This window comes from Solanum pennellii, chromosome 4, assembly GCF_001406875.1.
Source record: "Solanum pennellii chromosome 4, SPENNV200".
NCBI classification, from domain to species: domain Eukaryota; kingdom Viridiplantae; phylum Streptophyta; class Magnoliopsida; order Solanales; family Solanaceae; genus Solanum; species Solanum pennellii.
The window spans coordinates 44,486,325-44,497,994 of NC_028640.1; positions in this window are offsets into that span (position 1 = coordinate 44,486,325).

An 11,670-nucleotide genomic window follows, 5' to 3' on the forward strand; every position below is an offset into this window, starting at 1 on the left:
CTACCATTAGCCTGGAAAAGACCATTTTACCCCTAGACCCTCCAAACTTAAGATTACCCCTTTTTCAAGTCCGGTTAAGACTCATCCGGGTTAATCTTCATATTCAGGTGCCTGCATTGATTGACCAAACCTTTCCTAGCTCAAATTACTCATCAAGTTAGTTGGCTTCACTGTTGCAAGGGTTCATAGGTTTGGTTCTATGCGCATCAATCTGTGTGAACCCGTTCTAATCGTAGGCATTCTAGATACAATAAGCATTACATAGCATAGTCATTTTAGGGTTCTGGCAAGGATGCTCCTAAGAAGAATCACTTTTATGCTCTCCAATCCCGAGGCGATCAAGAGACCTCACCGGATGTGGTTACTGGTTTTTTACATTTATTTTCCTTTGATGTATATGCTTTGTTGGATCCGGGAGCTACATTGTCATTTGTGACCCCTCTTGTATCCATGATTTTTTATATACTACCCTACATTTTAGATGAAACTTTTTCAAAATTATCACGATGGGTGATTCCGTGGTGGCTAAAAGAGTCTATATAGTTTATCCTATTTCCTTGCCCAATAGATTTACATTAGTTGACTTAATGGAACTTGATATACCATATTTGATGTCATATTTGGAATGCATTTGTTGAATACTGGCTTTGCCTCTATTGATTGTAGGACAAGGGTAGTCAAATTTCAATTTCAAAATGAACCCATTTTTGAGTGGAAGGGAAGGAACTCAAATATGAGGCCTCTCCCTCAGAATCGGTACCCGTAATGAAGGAATTTCCAAAGGTCTTTCCTGATGACCTTCCCGGAATTATTCCCAAATGGGCAATTGACTTCGGCATAGACTGATTGCCGGATACACAACCTATTTCATTCCCTCATTATTGGATTTCCCCGACCTAGTTGAAAGAACTCAAGGCCCAACTCAAGGATTTTCTAGATAAGGGTTTTATTTAACAATCATATCTCCATGGGGTGCCGCTATTTTTGTTTGTAAAGAAGAAGGATGGGTCTTTGAGAATGTGTATAGACTATCGTAAATTGAACAAAGTCCCCATGTAGAATAACTACCCCCTCCCTTGGATTGATGACCTATTTGATCAACTCCAAGGAGAGAGAGTTACTTTTCAAAGATTAACTTGAGATCAGGTTATCACCAACATAGAGTGAGGGAGGTTAATATTCCGAAAATGACATTTGAAATGTGATATGGTCACTTTGAATTCCTAGATATGTCATTTGATCTAACTGATTCCCTAGAGTCTCTCATGGATCTTATGAATCGAGTTTTTAGAAAGTATCTAATTTGTTCGTGATTGTCTTCATTGATGATATTTTGATACACTTGAGGAGTGAAAATGATCATAACAGCCACTTGAGCATAGTTTTGCATGTTCTCAAGGATAATCAACTTTTCACTAAGTTCAATGAATGTGAATTTTTGTTGAGATTAGTTGCATTTCTTGGACACATTTTATTTAGTGAAGGGGTAGAGGTTGATCTGAGGAAGACAGAAGTGGTCAAAAGTTGTCCTAGACCTTTGAGTACTATCGACATCCAAAGTATTCTAAGGTCGTTCGGTTACAATAGGAGGTTTTTTGAGTGATTGTCGTCTATTGCATGTCCATTAATGATCTTAACCCAAAAGAGTCCCAGTTTGAATGGTCAGAATCTTGTGAAAAGAGCTTCTAATTATTGAAAGATAGAATCACCTCCGCTCCGGTGTTGACCTTGCCTGAGGGTACCATGAGTTTGTGGTTTATTGTGATGCCTCCCAAGAGGGTATATAATATGTCCTTATGCAACATGGAAAGATAGTAGCGTATGCCTTTAGGAAACTCAAGCCACGTGAGAAGAATTATTTAAGTCATGACCTTGAGCTTGCGGCCGTGTTGTTTGCCTTGAAAATTTGGAGGCATTATCTCTATGGGGTACATGTTGATGTGTTCACCGATCAGAAGAGTCTACAATATGTATTTGTTCAAAATGACTGAATCTACGACAAAGTAGATGGTTAGAAATTCTTAAGGATTATGACATGAGTTTCTGTTACTATCCTAGAAAAGCTAATGTGGGTGAGGATGCACTAAGCTGAGTGTCCATGGGTAGTGTGGCTCATGTGGCTGATGAGAAGAAAGAATTAGTGAAAGAGGTCCATAGATTGGCCCAATTAGGTGTCCGACTAGAAGAATCTTGAACGGGTGGTTTCATGGTTTGTCATAACTCCGAGTCGTCTCTAGTGGTTGATGTGAAGTCCAAGCAACATCTTGATCCTCTATTGATGGATTTGAAAGATTGTACCTTAATAAGAATAATTAATCTTTTTCTTAAAAGGAGGATAGGGTACTTAGGTACCAAGGAAGATTATGTGTGCCAGATGTAGATGGTTTAAGAGAGAAAATCATGGAAGAGGGTCATGGTTCTGATACTCCATCCATCCGGGGGCCACCAAGATGTATTGTGCCTTACGTGATATTTATTGTTGGAATGGAATGAAAAGGGATGCAAATAGGTTTGTGTTGAGGTGCCCAAATTGCCAACAAGTCAAAGCTGAGCATCAAGGTCCAGGTGTTCTAACCTAAGATATTGATATCTCCACTTGCAAGTGGAAGGATGTCAACTTGAACTTCGTGGTAGGTTTTCCTCGAACGAGTAGACAACTTGAATCCATTTGCGTCATGGTGGATAGGTTGACTAAATAAGCACACATCCTTCTCGTAAATGTTTATTACTTGGCGGAGGAGTATGCTAAATTGTATTTTAAGGAGATTGTGAAGTTACATGGGGCCCCCTTGTCGATCATTTCTGATAGAGAAGCCCAATTCACTTCATATTTTTGGAGATCTTTTTTATGTGGCGTTGATACTCAAGTCAAGCTAAACAAGCTTTCCACCCTCAAACGGATGGAGAAGCGGAGAGCACCATTCAAACTCTAGAAGATAGGTTAAGGGCTTACGTGATTGATTTCAAAGGCAATTGGGATGATCACCTACTATTAATCGAATTCTCCTAAAACAATAGATACCATGAAAGTATCGACATGGCACCTTTTGAAGCACTTTATGGTAAGAGGTTTCGGTCCTCGATTACATGGTTTGAAGTGGGTGAGTTTGCTCTACTTGGTCCTAAAATAGTGTATGATGCCATGGAGAAGGTTCGACTCATAAAAGAGAGGTTGAAAATGACTTATCGTCGGCAAAAATCTTATGCAAACAATAGAAAGAGGGACCTTGAATTCAGAGTAAGAGAGTGGGTCTACTTGAAAATTTCACCCATGAAAGGGGTGATGAGGTTTTGAAAAAAAGGGGAAACTTAGTCCCCGTTATGTGGGATCTTGTGAGATCTTAAAAAGGGTAGGGGAAGTGGGAAAATGAGTTAGAGTTGCCAATTGAATTGGCCTCGGTTCATCTGGTGTTCCATGTGTCCATTCTCAATAAGTGAATAGGTGATCCCTGTGTCGATTCTCCCTCTATAAGAATTAGGGGTAAAGGAGGATATTTCTTATGAAGAGGTCCCGGTTGAAATCTTGGATCGCAAATTTAAGAAATTGAGGAACAAGAAGGTTGCCTCCGTAAAAGTTCTTTGGAGGAACCACCTTGTTGAGCATGCAACATGGGAGGTCGAGGCCGACATGAAATCCCGCCATCCTCATCTTTTCCCTCCTACTCATAGCCGAAGTTAAGTTTAGTAGTTATTTCTTAAATGTGTACTATGAATATGTTGAACTTATAATGTCATATAATATGTGCATATTCTTTAAGAAATCCATGCCTAGATTAGGTGTTCATAGGTATACTTCTCATGACTAATTTGCACTTAAAAGTGTAGCGTGTTTTGTTGTTTTCATGAGAGTTGTGTTGAACATGTTTAAGTGTTGTCTTTGTAAAAAAATTGCATGTCAACTCTTTGAAGGTGTTCATATTGAGATTATGTTAATATGGAGAAGGTAGTTCTTCCTTTTGTGATGTAAAAGATAAACTCTTATGTGTTATGAAAAGAGGAGGAAACTCCTACATGTTGATGTTATGTTTATATGTTGAAAGGAGTTGAAATTCCTCCTATGAGTTGTGACTCATTATGATATTTCTTGTTGGTTGGATGCTAGTCTTGAGTCTCATCCTTTTTCCCAATAGAAGGTTTAAGGTGTCATTCAGGGACGATATTCCTAGGGGGGAAATATTGTAACACCCCATAAATTGCATGACCTATACTAGAGCCTCATATGTTTAATATTATGATTTTAAACATAAGTACTGTAAATAACTTGTTTGAGAAGTCTTAGAGCCAACACATCAAAGAAAGGTCGTAATGTCCGGAAACTAGAGAAATTGAACTTGTAGACGTCACTATGTTTGATGAAGGTTTGGGAGGGTAATACTAAGTATAATACTTGTAAAGAGACGTTAAATAGGTAAAATTTAGTACATAGGGTTAAAACGTACAGTCACAACCCTCCAAGGACCACCTGAAGAGTCCTTGAGGAGGGCCCCAACTTGGATGAGCAGGCTGCCAAGCAGCCTGCGATCAGCTATGAATTGGAGGTCACTGCGCGTCATGCAACTAGCAAACTAGGAAATATTTTTCATGGCGACACAGATCCCCCATAAGGTTCACTGCCTCAACCCGTATTTTTTTTAAAAAATATGGAATTGGCCACACAATGCGCAGCAAAGTCCCATATCTGTTCGCGCCATTTTTAAGACAATTTGACTTCACAAAAAAGACCGAATTAAGTGAGGGGTCTTTTGGATAATTTAAATGGTTACTACATAATGTTTTAGGGTCAGTTTAAAGTCACTTTAAACACAAAAATTATATCCCAAAGTTGAGATAAAAAATCACTCTCATCTCTCTCAAATTTTCTCTTCCTCCAAACCTCCATTGATGACCATTAGAGATCCTAGAATAAGGTTAAGTCTTCAAGTTTCCAACCCAATTTCGTGAATTTATCATCTCTAAGGTATGGTTTCTATCATTGTTGGTATTCCTTTACCCAAGAGTTCCTTCCAAAAGGTGATTTCTTAATCCCCCAAAACAAGGGTTTTTCTTCTCACACGGGTCATCTTTGAAAAATGAAATTACGAATCAGCAGTGATGAATTAATGTTGTAGTATATATTGATAATTAATTGATGATTTCCTATGTGATTTCCCTAGACCCGTGCCCTTTCCCCAATTTCATGAAAACCTTGAATTATTAGGGTGAGTTGTGAAGATGACGAACAAGTAGATTGACTACATTGTTTTTAATTATATAATTACTTCTTGAATTTACTTTGGTTATGTAATTGGTTTTGTTTCTTGGTAGTGGAGTATGAAGGTTCTTGAATAGGGCAAGAAGGTATGGTTATTGGTTTCTCTCGGATTCAATTGTGAATTATGAGTTAGTTAGACAGTAAAGCTCCTATGTCTAATATGTGGTTGTGTTGTTCATGCTAGGAATTCCTCATCCTTAATCCTAATACATTTAATTAGACATGAATTATGCATGTATGATATGATACGGATATTATATGATTAAAAGTACTTTATCATAATTATAATAAAGTGTTAAGTGAAAGGTTTACTCACTTATGAAGTGGTATATAAAGTGAAAGGATTGTTCTCATTTATGATGACCTATGAGCTAATATGATAAGACGCTTACATATGGGTCTAGAAGAGACTAATGTAAAATTATTTGATAAAATAAGATGATAAATAAAGGCAATAATTTCTTAACACTTAAAGGGCATGTAAATGAGATGGAGGTCTCACGTTTAGTTAGTCCGACCTCCCACATGGGTTTCCTCACGTTACTATGTCCGGATTCCCAAAATATGTGTTCTCATGAGTTGGAAACCTCCACGTCTAGCAAGTCAAGGTTTCTAGAAACAATCTCCTCGACCATTAACTATGTGTCCACATAGGACTCTAGCTTAGTGGATCCTTCCAGATAGCTATGTACAAATATTTAAACCTAAGGCAAGTGTTAACCCTCTCTTTTCGGTGTGGGAGTAGACACTAGATTCCATGTAGCTCACTTGGTCGCATGTCGGTTATTGTAGTTCTTTCCCTAATGTAAAAGTAAATGAAAAATTTATGTATGTGAACTCTTATTAGGGTTGTTTAAAAGGTTATTACATGGTTTGAGGGAGGGTATGGGACATCTCTTACACATTGCACATGTGGGATCCTGAGAGATTGTCTTAGTGGTGTTCTTTTATGATTATGACTATGATTACGGTTATGTTGATAAGCTATGAGTAAGTATTGATTTATGAAGCATGTTATGAGAATGTGTTGTAAGTATGAAGTGGGTTGCTTACTGTGATACTTAGCTTTGGATAGGGTTATGGGGATTTATTCTTGGCATTGCACAAGTGTTGCTTGAGTTGCTTATATGTTGGTTGCACTTGTGATGTTCCATATATGTGTTGATTGAGTTATTGGATGTTATGCACATGTTTGACTAAATTGTGCTTTTTCTCATGATTAAATAATTTGTATGCATAGGGACCGTACTTAGTACATGTGTTTTATACTAATCCATATTTCCCCCCTTTTCCCAAATATTGTTGGTTCGGGCCATTGAGGTATCTTGAGGCTAAAGCAAGAAGGCTTGGACTAGACTCTCCATGTTTTTCTAGGTCCTCTAGTTCGAGAATGCTACTACATACTCTACCTTAGTCGTATTTGTATTGTGTACAGACATTCTTTTCTCTCCTATTGTTTAAGTTGTTTAAGCCCTACGTGGTAACTTTGAATTTGTATACGGGGTATGCCCGGATGTTTCAATTCATTTAGATGGTTTTAATTTGATATAAAGCTTTAGAATAAATTCTTATGTATTATATGTTGTCTAAGCGAGAAGCATAACTAAGCTTCCTATGTGAGAGATCTATGTAAACCTCACTACGTACAAAATTTAAAATTTATCTGCAATTTTGACCTATGATGTGCTATGACGTATAAAAGTGTTTGTCTTAGTCCACTTCGAGGTCGACGATGCCGGTAATGAGTGGGGTTTACATTGGGTCGTTACACACTCAAAATCTAAAACCAAATCTAACTATGTCTGAATAAAGCCTCTAACTGACTGGAGATGCTGGAACATGCCACCTGCTAACTCTAGCAAATTGAAAATGAACTGAAAAACTAAATTTGAAAACATATCTATCGTCCTCGAAGTATGAGGATTCACTATTAAAGTTGTTGAATGTGGATTGGAAACTGATCTACACGTGATCTGAATGTTCAGGACCAGAACCTACATCACGGAAATATGTAGCACAGAGTATGCGTTAGTACTTAGAATGTACTAAGAATTCAAGACAGGATAGTCTGAACATGATGGAAATACTTATATATACATAAAAGAATGAAACGAAATGTAATGACCCTGTACTGAACATTTTATGACTGAATACTAAGTTATAACTTAAAACCTGGCAAAATACATTAAAGTCTGACTGTGGGAGCCACTAGTAACCGACATAACCACCACATGAGCTATTTGTGATATTTGATGCACACACCAAATTGAAGGAACTGATTTACCGTGCCAGGGGTATAAAGGCGTATGTAGCGTGATCACTAAAACTAATACCGACAGAGGGGAGTTAACCTACAAAGTCACGTAGTTCTGCGACTATGAGGGTACATTGAAACATTATGCACTCGGTTCTAAGACTACTCGAAACTAAATATGTATATATAACACATATATCTCAAATGCTAACATGCAAATCTGAGAATATAACATTGATAGACTAATAATGTGATATTCGTAAGTGAATGCATGTATAAGTGTTTAACTTACCTAGCATGTGTCGTTCATGAACTACAAGAATGTACACAACAAGGATTTTGAGTTTCATCCAAATAAGTAAGAAAAGATTCCACAAAAAATATAATTAGGAATACTTTAAAAACTAAATCACAACTAATGTAAGGTTTTACAAACTCTAGGTCTAATGAAGATACAAGAATCAAGAATCTGACTGAATCTAGGGAACTCACAAGTGAAAGGAATCCACTAGTGAAATCCCACATACCTGTTCACAAAATCTACGGAGAAATTCTTCGGTTTTGGGGCTGAGACTGAAGAAAATGTGCTGCATTCTTGGAAGGGTTTTGGTCGCCCCTTTTTTCCTCTCTTTTTCTATGTTTGATGAATTTTTAGTGAATGAATCGCTTAGGGAAAGATCTAAATAAATTAATAGGCTTAAATCAAAAAATCTACTTTTTTTAAAGGTCCAACGACGTAGTTCAAGAACCAACACATTGGGTAAAGGACCAAAACGACCCTGACTTAATTTTTACGAAGTCCACCTACAAAGGGGCCTACAATGTATGGGCTTAACTACCAATTGTATGTAGGGGTCATCGGTTAAATCTTCCTGACATGGCTTCACTAAGATGATCATAACTTTTTACTTGGAGATGGGATTTTAAAAAAAAATATGAGGCGCTTGAAAGAAGATTCAATTATATACCATTTGGTAGGTAAGGGGACACTCAATTACTTTGTGCTAAAATTTATGGCCATATAAAGTTTACCCAATAATAATTTCCCTCAAAATGGTTGTTGACTTTCTCTTACGGTCCATAGGTCCAACCACCGGTCGTATTGGTCGACCATAGTTAGGATTAGAGACTATATATATTTCGGATTTAACAAAGAAACCCTACCTATGTTTCATGGGTAATTTTTTTGGTACTAACACCAAATATTCTCAAAATTAGGATTTTCTTAATTTTGATATATGAGGCGTTACATTATCTTCTCCTTGGAAACATTCATCTTCGAGTCAATTTTAAACTAGATGATTATGGAGGGAAGGAGGTTCAATCCCTACAACTAAGTACTAGAAACTCATATCTAACTAAACTAAGTTCCAAGACGTGTATATATGATGAAAATGTAAGGAAAACTAAAGGAACAAAACTTACGCACGAGTAAACTGAGAGACTCTTAGTCTGTCAAAATTTCATCACCCCCTTCATAAGTGATACTTCTAGGAAAACCCAATCATCTATCTCAAACTCTAAGTCTATTCTCCTTACTTCAATATAAGACTTATGGCTTAAGTTTTTTTTTTAATTTTGACATAAAGTTTTTTCAATAGCATCAAAAACCAAAATTGGCCTAATGAATGTTGTTTCACCTACCCACGTCGTTAGGAACACATACACGACCATCTCCCCCTTGGGAGAAAACCTCTACTTTATGCTGATGAACTTCCATCTGTATCCACACAATCTGATGTGTCCATAGGACTAACTCCTAACTGATCCAACTTATAAATATCTTATCCCAATTCCTTTCTTACTTCCTCAACACATACTACACTACCTTTTAGATATCATCTTTATAACCTTAGGATAAGAGCTAAATCGACCTATACGCACCAAGCTACTACCCTTCCATTCTAAGACTGACTCGTTGGGAACTAAAATAGAATCGATTGAGGCATAACAGCAATGACCAATATATGCTTAGAATTCTATCAAAATCTAGCATTTCTAACTCTGCAAGGTCTGCCGAGGTGCCTTTATATACGTCCATCTATAATTGGGTCACCATTGGAGTAGAGAGTGATAAAGTTCTAAAACAGTTTCTAGACTAACACGGAAGTTTACTGCTATACAGGGAGTAAGACAAAGTAGCCCATGTTGTATTTCCACTGAGTGAACCATATGTGTGCCACATCCTTAAGATTGTAGGATGTCAATTCCACCCTATCACTAGCAATCACTTACATCACCATAAAGATTTTCCTAACCTTATCATGAAATTGTTATGTGGGTAAGCTCTACGGGGAAGCACGATCTTAATCGCATTAGGGCGGATTAAAATGAGAAAATTGATCATACCTCATACACGATAAGAGTAAAAAAGAGAGTGAAGTTTTCTTACAACACTTGCAGCCTCGCTCTCATTAGATGTGGTGCACTTCACACCTATGAAAGAGATTTTACATAGTATGGCTTTCACACATCCTAGGATTCTTAAACCTAATATTCTGATACCAATTTTGTCATGCCTCAAGGCTATCCCTTTGGCGTAAACACAGGATCAAGGATCAGGAGTGACCTCAAGCTAATTTTGAACTGACATATCATAAAAAAAATAAAACAACTAAACAAAAGAAACTATGTGAAAGCTTAAATCACGAGTATAAATGAAAGATGGGTGATACCCAATACTGATCTGAATACATATAATAAAGTCCTAAGAGTTAAGTGGTACTAAACAATTACTCAAATGCTAAAACTAAATATAAAACTATGTTTGAAAAAGCCTCTAACTCACTAAAGTTGTTGGGACTTGTCACCAACTAAACCTAGCAAAAACATAAGTTGAAATAAAAAACTGAAATGAAAAACATATCTATTGTCCTCGAATATAAGGTCTCACCACTAATTCTACTATGTATGCATGGGGAACCTATTTAAGCGTGATCTGAATGCTAAGGACCTGAACACACATCATTAAAGGATGTAACATAGAGTATGCATCAGTACTTGAAATGTACTGAGCATGCAGGATATAGAATATAATTTAACAAATATATTAGTTTGATAAGCATAGCTGAGCAATGATATAATCTAAAGATGATGTAAATATTGAAATATACTAAACCGAATGTAATGACAAAGTACCGATTATGGTCATTACATGCTGAAATTGAATACTGAAATATGACTGAAAATTACTCAAATGCACTATAGTCTGACTGTGGGAACTACGATTACGCGACATAAAACTAGGTGATCTAAACACGAATTCTTATGTATATGTCCCCCCGAGAGGACCGAATATACCATCACAGGATTTAAAGGCATGACTAATGTGATCACAAAATTTGATGCCCAATGAGAGGAGTTATACTCCTACGGAGGAACATAGTTTTGGGACTATGAGGGTACACCAAGCACTAGTCAAACTCAATGCTAAGCCTACTTCTAACTGTAAATATGTATGACACAACATAAGTAAATTATAGAATTAGCTCAATATTCAGACATGCTAATTGAGAATCTAACATTTATGTACTGAAAATGAACATTTGAAATCTAAGGCATGCTTATTTGTTTAACTGACCTAGAAAGTGTAATTAATGAGCAAAGAAAATTTACACAACTAGGGTTCTGAATTTTATGCAAAGAAATAAGCAACAATTTCACAAAAGATTAGGAACACTAGAACAACTATATCACAAAAATTGTTTATGTTTTTAGAAATCCTAATTATAAATAAGATATCAAGGATCTACAATCTGATTGAATTCTAGGGACCTAATTGATAAAAAGAACCAACTATTGAGATTCCACATACAAAATCTATGGGAAATAATCTGTTGATTTCAAGGCTAGCACAGCAGAAAACCTCCTGCTTATTCTTAAGAGTAAACAATCGACTATTCTCTTTGTTTTCTCTTAATTTGATGAAATTAGGTGAATGAATCGATTATGATAGGTTTTGATTAGAAATTTAGGATTAAACTGAGTTAAACAACATGGTATAGGGATTAAATGATGTAGTTATAAAGTCCAAAACATGAAGAAAAAGACCACAACAAGCCTTACTTAAAAGATGACGAGGTCCTTCCACGAAGAGACTGACAGGACATCAAATCTAATTGGTGAAAGACGAGAGCACACAACAATAATATATATATATATATAT